A 15,050-nucleotide genomic window follows, 5' to 3' on the forward strand; every position below is an offset into this window, starting at 1 on the left:
GACCGGAAAATTAGATGCGTGGTTTCAAATGCTTTGCTCTCGTGATTAAATCCCTACGCATCTAAACTATCGGTCGTGGGTTATTTGACAACAAATTATTTCTTAATTATTTGGTTTGTTGTTGTCAGTAGCCAACCTACGCACAGATATTTGTTTGGTTCAGTGCATGTTTGTAAGCTATTATCGAGTCGACAACAATTTAAAACATCGGTATAGACTAAAACAGATATTAAAAAATAATATTGACAACGATGATAAAAGTCTGATAAAACAGCACACGAAACAACAATGAAATACCAAATGATAAAACCAGTTGAGAAAACTCGTTACGTTTCAAAAAAATGCCTAAGGGAATTTTACTTGTACATGTATTATACCACCTTCATGAATGGCAAAATAAATGGTATATATATTTTAACGTAATTTGTCATGATTTCGGATGTACATTTTCGGATACTTTTCCTCATTTATATCCGGACTGATTGATGTTGCGGGAAAATATGATCCCTGCTAATAATACATGACAATTTCAATTTTTAAGTGTCTGAAATCAAACTTTCACAAAAAAAAATGATTCTAACTCCACAACCAAACAGGAAATTTGTGTGGTCAACCTGAAAATAAAATAAGGATTCCTTTAGAAAATAAAAAACATCATAAAACATTAATTGCATAACTGCTTAAACCCTTTCAGTGCTGGAACCGAATTTTGAAGGCCTTTACAAACAGTATGGATCCAGATGAGACGCCACAAAACGTGGTGTCTCATCTGGATCCAAACTGTTTTCTATTCTGATAGTAATCTTTGAAAAAAATAAAGAAAATGCTTATTTTACAAATTCAGCAGACGACATTTTAGCAGACGACAAATTTCCCAGCATGCAAAGGGTTAAAAAATAAAAATCCAGATACATAATTTGTATTAAAATTGAAACTTTATAAATATAGTGACATATAGATTTATAACATGTTCAGATAAAACAATTACATAAATACTCTCAAAAATAAATTTGTCGAGAAAAAAGTATTACCTTTCCGACAAATTAATTAGATGGGTTGATGTGAAGCTGTGCCGGGATGCAGTTGGGGGGGGGGAATATCTCGAGTTGGTTGAGAGGCAGAGAAAGACTCGGACAAGTGCAACTGACGAGGGTAGAACTGTGCCGCCAAGAAATTTGGTAGATATCACCCATGGAATGTGTGGTCGCAACTTTCTGCCATTAAAAGAAAAACATTTCATATTATAATAAAATAAAACAAATCCAACAGGAGATAACATTTCAAAATATAGTGTTTTAATAACATTTTTATGGCACAACTTGAACAAATTACAACTTTAATAGACACAACATTATTAATACAAAATGATAAAAAAATAATTAAGCATTTCTTTTAACTTAAAATATTTTTATTATGGATTATTTTTTTGCTTATTAAGGGAATATGTGTTTGTTTTCCTAATTTGAGAAATTTGCGACTCAAATTTTCACAATTTAAAACAGTTCGTGACTCAAATTTTCACAATTTAAAAAAAGTTTGCAACTCATTTTTTCACAATGTCGATCTGTGGGCGACACAATTTTGAACAGTTTTCGACACATGTTTTTAAAAAAGTTGCACAGTGCGCAACTCATTTGTTCACAGTTTTCAACAGTGATTTTTTTATGAACAGTGCGTGACTCAATTTGTTCACAATTTTGAACAGTGTGCAACTCATTTTTTAAAATTGTGAACAGTGCGCGACTCATTTTTCCACCATGTTGAATAAACAGTGCGCGACTCCTTTTTATCCAAATTTTTAACAGTGCGCGACTCATTTTTACAAATATTGAACAATGCGCAACTCATGTGTTTTCACAATTTAAAGAGTTTGTGACTTATTTTTTTTGTAATTTTGAATGAACAGTGCCCCACAAAATTGTCCCCCATTTTTGAACAGTGCGCAAATGATTGTTCCAAATTTTGTACAGCGCGTGACATGATTTTTTCACAATTTTAAACAGTGCGCAACTCATTTTTCCACAATTTTAAATAAACAGTTCATGACTTATTTTTTTGCAAAAATTTGACAATGAGCAACTCATTTTACAAATTTTGTACAGCGCTTGACTCATTTTTTCAAAATTTTATTTATGAAAAGTGTGCGACTCATTTTTCCACAATTTTGAAATCATAATGAACAGTGGGCAACTAATGTTTCCCACAATTTTGAACAGTGCGCGACTTATTTTTCAAATTTTGGTACAGTGCGTCTCATTTTTTCACAATTTCGAACAGTGCGCAACTCATTTTTCCACAATTTTGAATAAAAAGTTCGCGACAGTAGAACAACTGGCACTGATCATTGGTTCATCAGCATGAGAATGGGTGTTAAAAAATGGCACAAATAATGAAACATGTGTGTTTAAGCATGCATACATAACAATGAAACTTACCAACCACTCGGCCAGGAAACATATGGTGCAGAAGCTGCGGGATTCAGCATGCTCTCCCACTGATATTATGCAGATCAGTTGTCAAACTGGCAGTCAACTTATGTTGGGATTTCCCAATTGTAAAGATATTAACCTCAGCAATCTCCAAACACAAACATGTTCATTTATTGTCACTCAAACAGCAATTAATCCATCATGTCACCCTGACAGTCTCAAAACACGATGCAAAACCAAAGCATTTTCGTTTCGTCTAACACACAGCTGGTAACGTCGCTGAATATTGCACAAAAGCAGCTTCATTATGAAGTTCCAGCGACTCGAAATACACGTTCCCCACCCACTTTGACTTCGCACGTGAAGGCCTGTTTTTGGGGGAAAACTGTGAACATCTCACAACTAAACGTATACTACGGAGATGGACAAGTTGAAAAATAAATCACTCTTATCACTTCCAAATTGCGCACTACGTTAAAATCCCGTTCCATTTGATTATTGTATTTATTGTTTGAAATTTTCACTCTACACATGCGCTTTGAAAATAGCGGTTGGTGTGTACTCTTGCCAGTCTTGGAAGTACATGTCGAATGTGTTATTGTAAAAAAATTGGTATTGTGTTTTTAGTGCAGAAATTGTTCTTTTAAGTTTCGATTTCTCGCTTCAGTTTTTGTATTATGTGCGTTTAATTTTGATTGATTGTTGCTTACTTTCGAACTATTTTTATGTGTAAATATATATGCATAGACGCTAGCGGATGTAATCAGGTTGCTACTAATTTGCATATTTATCAATGAATTTAGCGGTTGTTTGTTTTTGTTTTTTTTGTGAATATTTCCTTATTTACTTTAAAATGTGGTATAATAAATAGAATATATGGTTGGTGACTTTTGATATCATGTGATATAAGACTCGTCCGATATGGCGTGTGAAAAGGCTCGGCAAGCCTCGCCTTTTCCTACGCCATATCAGACTCGTCTTATATCACATGATATCAAAAGTCACCAACCATATATTCTCTATATAACGGATTTGGTCGGTCTTATTGACCAATGCACAATATTTCTAAGAAAGATCAAATTATTTCACTATGTAACAAATCGATAGCACTACCAATAACATATGTTTTTTCAGTTATTTCATCTCTTTAAGTTTCATACTTATATCGCAAAACATAAAAACAAATCTCCACGTTCTACAATTTGATTTTCATTTGCGTATACTGGAAACAATATTATGTATTTTTCTTACCGAGTCGTCACGATTTCACAATACGTGTTGAATGTTAAATATCAAGCATGGTGTTCAAATGATATTTAATACAACAGTTTTTTTAAACGGTCGTTTTTTTTCATAACATTTTATTTCTGAAAACAAACATGTTACAGTCATACATAGAGATTCGAGTATCTAACACATGTAACTCAATAAGTTTCATAGTATAATGTTATGGAGAGAAAAAGATGTAAATGGTCTATATTCAGTTAAGTCGAATAAAAGTAATATATTTAGAAAAGATTGGCGTGTTCATACGACTGTATCTTGTAAGAATGTGTTCCATCGTTGACTAAACAATTCGTATGTGTGTTTTATGTGTGATATTGTTTCCTCTATTTTAGTTTATAAGTCAAGCAGCTCATATAATAAGTGCATAAAGGGGCGTTACTTTCGTATTTTCATTTAGAGATGAAGTATTTGTCTAAAAGAATGATAATATAAATTGCATTATGGTTTGCACTTGTGTGCTGTTACGATGTAAAAGGAAAATTAGTGCAAAGGTAAGGTGCCTGTTATGGTGCAAACCAAATTTGTTGTGTATCATGATTGTTACTTCCGACCAGAAATGTTGAACGTGAGTGCATTCCCAAAATTCCCAATGTGTTGTGTAAAATTGGTAACAGCTGAACAGATATCGCACATGTTCGACTTTACAAGTTTACACTTAAACAGATAGGAATTCTTTGGTATACCGTGTGTGATGGTGTTGTACTGGAACGTTCTGGGTTCAGTATCTACAGTAACTTATGGGATTTGACAGTAAAGTTGCGTCTTTGAGAATGCAATACTGCTCCAGCAGCTGGAGTTTCAATTCTTTATATTGTTATTTTCGTTTGTGTTAAAAAGTTATATCCACTTTGTTACACATTTAATGTGTGTAGGTGTATTACCGTTAGTAAGACGTGTTTACACTATTTCGCATTTTTTAGTCTTAACTGTTATCAACAAAGTATTCCGATGTTGTATTTGCTTTATGCCCAAGTGGAATGGATTGTTTCCATTCTACTTAGATGCTCTTAACGAGTGAGAAAACGCGTAATACATACTTTGTTTTAATACAATATAATTCTTGGAGTTTTCCAAATGAATGAATTAATTTTTTTTTAAATCGTAAAATGCTCTATAAATTGTATACCTCTGTTATGCCATTCTTTAAAATATAACCTTTGATTGTTAAATTGCATTTGCAAATTTTTCAATATTATTTGTTTGGAAATTGTATCTATATTTTCGTCATATTTTGCTTTAGACCAGGTTTCTTAAATCTATTGCAAAAATATTGACGGGACTCTGAGTTTTTTAACATCTGTTCGATATATATTGCATTTGAAAACAATTGTCCAACATGCGGTGTAAGCATCCAGCTGTATAGTTTTGTCACATAGTGTCTCAGATATGTTACTTAGGAAAGTATTAATTTTTATCCTGCCTCTGTTGCAGACAACAGGAAGTAGTGTATTCTTACGCACGATGTGACGATAAATATGTTCTAATATTTGACCATCGAAATTTATTGGAACGCATCATACATGTTATCGTTATATTACATATCATCCTTGTTTTTCTTCTCTAAAATATACAGAACCAGCTTTCCTTATTTATCATTTTCATTTACTTGATTATGCAATTTATGACGTATCTAGTGTGACGTCATTTCTCAGACGAAACATTCTATCTAGTTTCTGTCAGGAATTTAGGGAAAACAATTTTGACATGGTGGTTGTAACAGTATTTTGTTATATTTTTCACGCATCGAACAAATCGTAAACGTATTTCGGATTTTGTGTTTCTCATTCATAATTGTTAACTTCGATATGAATACAAATATTCGCTACGGAAGGATTACGATTTCGTAAATCGGGTTTTGGGTCAGAGTAGTGTGCCTTCGATACAAACGCTGTCAAAATAATATTGTGGTTTAAAATGCATTATGATAATAGGAACGGAAAACAGAAAAAAAAATTTGACACAGGGATGGAAGAACAGAAAACGGATTTGTATAATTATCATTGTAAATTGACTGTTATACGCAATGTATTAAAGTTGTCATTAAGGTAAATACAATTTAGTGTTTTTTGTTTTGCTGCTGCCAAGAAAACCAAGAAATATATCAAACTCTCGATTCGTTTTTTATTTCTTCTCATATTTTTAATAGCAAGAGAAACAGTTTAAAGTGGAACTATGTTTTACGTGACACAATCGGTAGTTATTCGGTCGTCTGAGATGGTGTGTACATGTAGGAGACTCGACAAGAATAATTGTATCGTTATGTCAATTAATCATTTGTATTTGACAAAATGTGTCAACGGCATGACGCAGGATAACTATAATAGGTGTATGGTGCCGAGATGGAGAAAGCTAAAGCTCGCCCTATTTTTTTTCGCTAAGTCACAACGAATAAACTTTCTCCATTTCGGCACCGACCATGTATTCTATATATTTGTTTTGCATAACGTTCAATATAGTGTCTACTTAAATAGAAATGGAAACAGACACCAAAAGGCCAGATAGCCAGAACATATTGTATCTCCTAATAGACCATTTTCATAATCAGCCATAATTGAAAAAAGGGCGACGTCAGGTGACTCGCAGAATTTCAGAACGAGGCTGAACGTGTATCTATTTTTAATAGTTCCACGCAACGCCGCATTTGATTTCAACCATTCAATCATTTTAAGATTCTGCGACGTAATGATATTTTCAACACAAGATGAGATTGTAAGAATTAGCAGTAATGTATGTCCCAATTTAATTTGTGAATGCATTAAATAGATGTTCTTGGGTGAAGTACTTGTTTCATTTAACTGTTTGCGCAGATTTTGACGCTCTGCGTTTGAGTATTTGTATCGCGGTGTTTAATCAAAGATCGATCCATAATCTTGTTTATTGATAGATATGTGGTTTTATTGCCTCTGTGTCCAACACACACCGATTATCTCGTTCTGATCATATACTATGCCTACACATATCAAATAACAAGTTTTCATAAGCCGCGGGAAGCAGATGTCTGGTCATTAATCACAATTGATGATACCACCATGCAGACTTGTTTTCTTCTGGTAGTAGTAATGCTTAGGCATTTATATCACTAATTTAACGCCCAATGCTTAAATTGAAGTAAGTTGTCCTTACATATTGTAAGAAACTTAATGCTTTAAAGATATAAGCCATTTAAATCATAGTTATGAAGGGAATGACGGACATTCGTTCCTTCGCTACTTTTGACACAGATGGACGTTCATTTCTACGTTATTTTTGCAATCCGGGAAATGGTTCCTACATTGTTTTGACATCCCGGACATTTTGTTCTTAAAGTATTGCTGTCCTGGTCATAATTATCACATTATATCCAAATGAATATTACACTCTGGTAAATTTTAAACGGAATTCGTAGTATGTCATAATTAAATTGTGTGCTACATTTCATATTTGTATCATATTTTTATTCAGGTTTAAGCTTTTCATGAGCATTAGAATGACAACGTTAAAACGTTTGCAAATATATCGACAAACACGGATATCTGTAATTTGCGAAACATTGCGGAAATCGGGGTGACTTTTACTGCATTTCCACCGTACTGTTTACTTAGACATGTGTTTCTTAGCCTACGTGCGATCCTTGAAGCAAAGCACAGGCCGACCGTGTTCGTTCGTTTAAAGTTTCATGATGGGGATGAATTCGAGGAAGTGGCCCATTACTATATATCCATGTACATATGATGTTCACAGTTTATGTATTGCCTATAATTGTACGAGCCGATGCCCGGATGTAACACATTTTTGTACTTCGTCTTTTATAGTGCTTTGTCTTATGGTTATTCAACTCACCTTTTAAACGTTCGATAGGTCATTAACAATATCGCGCGCAAACATACATGTACACATACCTTTGAGAGTTATAGTTATTTAATGCCATGTGTTGTATTATACGGCCTAGTTATATCTTTGTTTTGTTTAATTGTCGATGTTAAGTCTTCAGACCTCCTTAAACCTCATGGCCATTGGTTACGTGTATGTTTATAAAAATGAAATAAAATTTATAAATATACACGAATGGTACTAAAACATATGTCATTGAACTATTATTTAGGTGTTATAATTATTTATTTATAAATTTATTTAAGAATTAAATAACATTTTTCTGCATTTCATCGCTTTATGAACTGTCGGCAAAATTACGCCACAAAATGATCTAAAAGCTGAAGTTCTATCGTGGTAAGGGTTATAAACATCCTTTTTAATCTAGCCTATGAATCTATTTTCAGTTGTGGTTTCATCTTAGTCAAACGGGTATATCGTTGAAGTTCGCGCATTAAATATAACGCCATTTAACTGTTGACCGATATAAAACAACGCCATTATGTTTCGCGAAAAACATAACGTCATTTTGGCAACTTGTTTATGACCAGAAAGTAGCGCCATGAATGTTTATGTTTAAAATTGCATACGAAGTGGGTTCATCGGAAAATTTAAAACCGGTCACGTGAACAAACTATCCAATCGGAATGCAGCATTCAAATGATTGTGACAGAAGTTTTAAATATTGACTAAACACATGCATGTATGCATATGATTGACGTCATTGTAACCAGTGTAAGAGCTTTTGAAAATCCCGAATGTAAAAATCAATATTCTCCGCTAACGATTGTTACACGTTTAGCCTCGCTCTGAAATTCAACGCGTCACGTGATAACAAAAAATAGAAACAACAGCAGTATTGTGAAACTTGTCTGTTATAGACGTAACTCAGCTACGAAATGAACGACCGAATGCATGCCTATTAAATTGTATTAACATGCCATAAGACCGTCTACAAACGTTTACAAAAAATATTGGTGTTCATAGTTACGTTTCATGGGTTTTGTTTATTGGTAGGATTTGCGCATTTAAAAATGCCATGAACGTCGTGGTGTTTTATAATTGCATTGACAATGTTGTAACATTTTAAGTTTGTATCTATTTTACCATTGTTTGTGTATATTTTAAAGTCAATAACCGTGAAAAAGACTCCACCAATAATAACATGTTAATGGGTGTACTCCAATAAAAAAAATAAAGTCTTTGTTTTGACAATATATATTAATAAGAATGATGTTGATATTTAGGATTTTGATTCTCAAAAATTGAATACATCACAATGTTGATTATATATGTCATATTACCTCGTAGCGCAATTTTGACTTGATAATGATCCAAACGCCTTTCGAGTTTGAGTACCCGCTTGAAGACAGTTCGCAATCCAATTGTTTTCATTTTTATTGCCACTTATTTTATATCTTTGTAAAATGAGTTTATTGGCGGAAGGATACTATCAGATTTTTTATATAACCATTTGAACACATGCTGACGTTATTTAAGGAGAGGCCTTTTACATTTAAACTGCATTTGCGAATATTTAGTTATGTTCCTCCGCCCACTAAAAATAAGCCATTACATTGCCTTTGACCGTTTTATGATAGTGTAGTGAATTGTTTGTTTGACCTTATGGATGTAAGAAAAGAAGGGAGTAAGTAGTTCACATATTACAAACTTTGTGTACACATAGCAGGAGTAGACATAGTAACAACTAACACTATAATCGATTAGTTGAAATGATTCGTTGAGTTGCTTTTTACGAAATAATTCGAAATTATATAATATATTCGTCTGCATTGGTCCGAAAAAGATTAATGTCAAACATATAAAACACGACATATAAAACATATTACCGACATATACATAATGATTTATGTGTATATATTTTCTTAAATACAATGATGTTTTTCAAGAGTTCAGTGAGAATAATTGTAAATATATGGATGGAAAAATAATGATTTTAATATTACCTATTTCATTTAATAATTAAAATGTTTACATGTTATTGAACTGATTATAATAGAACCATAGACTATATTGATTATTTTAAAACTGAGATACAAGAACATGTTTGCTAGATATGACAAAGAGCATAAATATAGGTATCCATACATGCCATATAGCTACCTCAATTAAAACAAAAACATAAAAAATCAAACAGTTTTATACACAATATTGCTAGAATTTAATATTTCTATTTATCTGTTTTAATATAAATTGTCGATGCGATATAGTACTCTTAATTATTGAAGAATGGTTGACAAAATCAAAAATATTAGTATCACATTCTTATCTTTATCCTTTTGTATTTCTTACTATAAAATCAATAAATACTATGACGATGGTATCAAAAATGAATTACAAATGCGCTTTTTCATAATACGACAAATAGCAATAATAAAGATGCATGTCATATAGATACCTTAATTAAAAAAAACTATGTTGTGATAAAATAAAAATACCGAAATAGAGCAAACATTATTTTAACGGTAATGGGTAGAATTAATGTATTGTATTATGTATACATGACATGGTCTATGTAACATATAACTGACCTAATGAAAAATATTTCGTTAATAACGATACCCGTACATGTCATATAGATACGTTATTTAAAACAGGCACATACGTAAAAGTGTGTGTTCTTATCATAATTTAAGCACATCATTTCAACACATATGTAAAAAATTTAATGTGTAAGGTTTTAAGTGTAAGGCTTTTAGTGTTGGAATATAACTGTTGATTGTTCATGTTACATATCACTAATGCAATGATTATAATAACACAGTCAATGACCATAATACTAATTTACTATAACGACGATATTTAGCACGATATACATGTACCAATTTAATTAATACGACGTAGAGAAGTAACATCAGTACATATTATATAGAGACCTTAATTAAAATTCTTGAAAACGCTATTCAGGTACACATATATATTTTAACTGTATAATCCACATACTAGGGTAGTCGCATCATTTCCTTGTCGAAGCGAAATGCAATAATCTACGTTGGCTGTTATGACCACTTATCTACATTGGATTTATTTTCTTATTTCCTTGTTAAAGGAATTGTTAAGGAGGCGTAACATTAGAACAAAATAAACATTTTGTTATTTGGTATTCAAAAAGGTTATTGAATTGTGTGTGACACAGATTCTTTTAAACATACCCATGTTTAATCGTTTTTATTTGAATAAACATAATCAGCCATATGCTAATTGTGTATATCGCATATATTGTAATTTTAAATTTGTATTATTTCAGATTGTATAAATAGTGGAAGTGTGTTCACAATAGTAATAGCGAGATTAATAGTAACATGGTAGCCATTTCATAGATTACAGCAATACACTTGGATAAACTCCAAACGCTACACTTTTCAAACTTGAATATCTCAGTAATGAGTCAAGTTTCTGATTTAAAATTTTGCATGTGATCATTTGACTATATTCTGTACAATATTACGATAAAACCATTCATCCGTGACAATAGGCGCTCTCGCACGTGGGGAAGGTGTTTTTAATACCACATTGATATAGCGCCCTTTTCATACTCGATATGTGCGTTCAAAGGCGCTTTACATTTGTTCCCTGATCACTGGGTCATAAGTCGTCCGTTTACATCTTGGTGCAGTATGCAGCCACGGCACATTGGCTTATTTCCCTCACAGGTACCCATTTATACACCTGGGTGGAGAGGAGCATATGTGGGATACATTTTTTGCTCAAGGAAATTCTAGTGGTCAGGGCGGGATTCGAACCCGGGGCCTCTCGATCCCTAAGATAGCGTCCTACCATAAGATTGCTCCCTATGGTTTCATCATTTTGCAGGTGAAAACGGTGAAACGCGATATGATTAAAATATTATTCCATTTCTTCATGTGAAATGTGTTTATACACCAGCAAAACAAAATTAATTTAAAATCAATATGTCTCGTATAAAATTTCAGGTGCGCAACAGTGCGATCGGCATATGACAGACTACGTTCCTCACTTGCTGAAGCATCAGATCGTCACGGATGAATAGTTTGAACCGTTTGCTTGCACACACTGAATCAAATGATAACATGAACAATATTAAGAAATGAAAATCCAGCTGCTGGAGCAGTATTGCATTCTCATTATAAACAATTAGTTGGTCCTTAATATAAGGCAAGTGACAAATTGCCAAAACAGTACGAAACAGCACAATATGAAACAACATACACATTTAGAAGAATAACGCGTGGGTCACGCCTTGGAACGGGCAATGCATAATATTTTGGGTTTAAACCGGTTTTAGAGAGCTCAACCTCACAATTTGCCCAGCAATATTCATTATACATAATAAGCGTCAAATTTTTTTAACCTCATAGCATTGCAACTCAAATTAAACAATAAAAAAGGGAATTAAAATGCATTCAATTGTATTACCATTTAATTTCTAAATGGTAGGATACCAGAGCAACAGAGTTAAAACATTTCGAGGAACGATGAAATGAAATTACGAACAATTGTCAAATATATGCCTTCTTTATAGAAACATATTTCAGAATATAACATCCTATGGTTAATAGTTCATATCATCACCGTGCAAATACAGGAAGAAGCAGCAATAATGGGTGTAAAAGATCCTTATAACTTACTTTGGTTTTTATGTAACGCCCGTCAGAGAGAAAATGTTAATAACATTTTATGATATAAACCCGAATTGTAAATCCGATTATTTGCTAATAACTGAGATATTTAAGTTTGAATAATTCTGCGTTCGAAAAGTCATAAAGTGTAGTAGAACGCTATATACTTATTCCAATTTAATTTAAAAATCATCATTCTCGGTGGGATTTTACACCGGGAAAACATAAACTTAATTAAAAAAACAATCTTGCTCGTATAAATATTCATGAGTGCAATGTTGCAAGCCGGTCGATCATCAAGATGAGTAACTTAATGCGTTTTACTTTTCACATTTTTATTTTACGATGAACGTCTTTGAAAATTTTACTCTTTCAGTGTTATGTTTAAGTCGTTTTGTTTCATATTGTAATGTTGATAAATTTCAATGAAATTAACACAAAATATTAGATATGTGTTGCACTAGTCTGAGTCCAATTTCAACAAAATCAGTTCTCAAATAAGGCAGCTATATTGAGTTGAATACGTGTTGCGTAAGAATAGTCCCCACGTGCATTTTTTGTAAATAAATTTGGTATCATTGCTGTATAAAATAGATTTACATGTTCAATGTACTTGGCAATACAGTATTATAGTTTTCCTGTGCGTTTCTTCCTTGTTTCTTATATATGCCTAATGGTCTATCGGCTAACTAGTCTAACTATAATGTAACTGGTAGTATTGTTCTTGTTTTGTAATCTATTGGCGATGTCTACTGCCATGATGACAGTGCACATGATGATAACTTAATGTATATTAATATATTTTTAAGCTGATTCTCTGGCCGATTATCGCGAGTTAGTATCGTGTATGCCTTGGATTTTAATAGCATTGGCTCAGGAATATATTATTTTCAAAGTTTTTTCTCTTTTTATTTATTGTCTTCAATTATAGTGTAATTGCTTTGTTTATGCTTTTCTGGCTGTTCCATTCTCCCTTCAGGGTGATAATGTCGGTTATAAGTTTTTCGACAGATTAATCGTTTTCAAAAAGATGACTTTCAATTACATGTACCTTATGTGTGACGGATTTAAGGACATGGTCTTTATTTCTGTTAACAATTCTCTTATTTCGTTTCTGATCGACCCGTTCCCTTTCATGATGAAGTTTTCTAACTTTTTATTCAATATGTTAATCATCTCACCCAGTTTCTCATGCTTTTTATTAAGTATGATAATCTTTTAAGCTTCATCTATAATGTCCTCTGTTTCAAATTCATGTTTCCCACACTTATTATCAATTCGTCTCTGTTTCAATTTCTTCTTTTTCTTTGTTTACTTTTTTCATTCGTTAATGCCTCGTGTATAATTGAGTCACTTACACTGGACGCTCTTCGTTTGCGCTTTAGCTCTTCTTCAGAGTCGTTGCTCACCGTTGACCTTGGTGCACTTTTACTATTTTGAGCAGTATTCTTTTGAAATGATGGGTAGACAATTTGCCATATTTATGTTTCCATTTCATAGCATTACATCTACGATAAGAAATTAAAAATCTTATTTGTTCATTGAAACTCTTACGTTTTATACTTTATCCATTCATCTACTCCACCATGTGTATAAAGAGAATCACCTATTATGTTAAATTAGTATACCGCCTCGTAGAGTTGCACACCATAAAAAACTACTCGCAAGATGCACATTTTTCGATGAAGATGAGTGCTTTAGAAATGCAGTGGACGGATATGTGTATGTGTAGTCCTCCGTAAACAACCTGAATTTCATTTGCCAATATCAGCAGCTTTCATGTAATGTACTTGAGTGCGGTTCAATAAGCAAATCGTTGTTTGTTATGGCCGTGCGGTTAATTAATTCATTGTGTTTACTATTATTTATTTATTTATCATTACTATTGATAATATATTATATTCACATTATAGCATATATGTGTATTAAACTATCGATGCATCTTTGCACATTTGCATTCATTTATTGGTAGATATTCTTCAACCTCGAGCCCCAGACACTATACGGAATCAATTTTGGGCCAGAATGGGCATATGCTATGAACTGGTCCATGATGTATCACAGAGATGCCGATATTTTCTACCCTTATGGGACAATAGAACCTCGGGATAATAGCAGTTCCATACCGGACAAGAAGAACTACAGTTCAATATTTGAAGGAAAAACGGTATTAATTTCGTGGTTTGTTAGCCATTGTCACGTCCAATCACGGCGCGACTTGTATGTTGAACAGATGAAGAAGTATGGATTACAAATTGACATCTATGGATCATGCGGTGATGGCAAACGTTCGCTTCCGAAAAACGACCATCAAGCGATCAATAAAGTACTTAATCAGTCAAAGTTTTATTTGGCGTTTGAAAACTCTATCTGACAGGATTATGTTACCGATGAAGTCATTCGAGAGATTTAATTCGGATACAATTTTGGTTGTGCGTGGAGGAAATAACTACACGAAGGATTTCCCACCAGGCACGTTTATAAATGCAGCTGACTTTGGTAATGCTAAGAAGTTAGCGGAATTTCTAATAAGATTGGGTAACGATAAAGGTGAATATACAGCCATTCTTCGCAGAAAAGACATGTACGTGTCAACGCAACCTCAGCTTGAACACTGCAAGTGTTATTGCAAGCTTTGTGAAATGTTAAACAATGTTGAAAAATACCGTAAATCATACCTGAGTATGCAGGAATACGTGTACTCAAAACCTTGCACTGCACCAACGGATATCGAGTGATTTCAACGTTACGTTGTTGGTTCAATAGACAGAGAGAGACAGAGAGAGAGACAGAGAGAGAGACGAGAGAGAGAGAAGAGAGAGAGAAGAGAAGAGAGAGAGAGAGAGGTAGAGAGAGAGAGAGCGGC

At 33.1% G+C, this 15,050-nt stretch overlaps 1 long non-coding RNA gene across 1 annotated transcript; it reads right to left on the reverse strand.

The window, feature by feature from the left end:
- Positions 1 to 510: 510 nt before the first annotated feature.
- On the reverse strand, positions 511 to 2,937 carry LOC127863803 (uncharacterized). Its single transcript, XR_008041189.1, has 3 exons — positions 2,436 to 2,937; positions 1,032 to 1,214; positions 511 to 614 (listed from the first exon to the last, which is right to left on the reverse strand). It is a non-coding gene; the product is annotated as an uncharacterized LOC127863803 (long non-coding RNA).
- Positions 2,938 to 15,050: the final 12,113 nt, after the last annotated feature.

The sequence above is a fragment of the Dreissena polymorpha genome, unplaced genomic scaffold, assembly GCF_020536995.1.
Source record: "Dreissena polymorpha isolate Duluth1 unplaced genomic scaffold, UMN_Dpol_1.0 chrUn040, whole genome shotgun sequence".
Lineage (NCBI taxonomy): Eukaryota > Metazoa > Mollusca > Bivalvia > Myida > Dreissenidae > Dreissena > Dreissena polymorpha.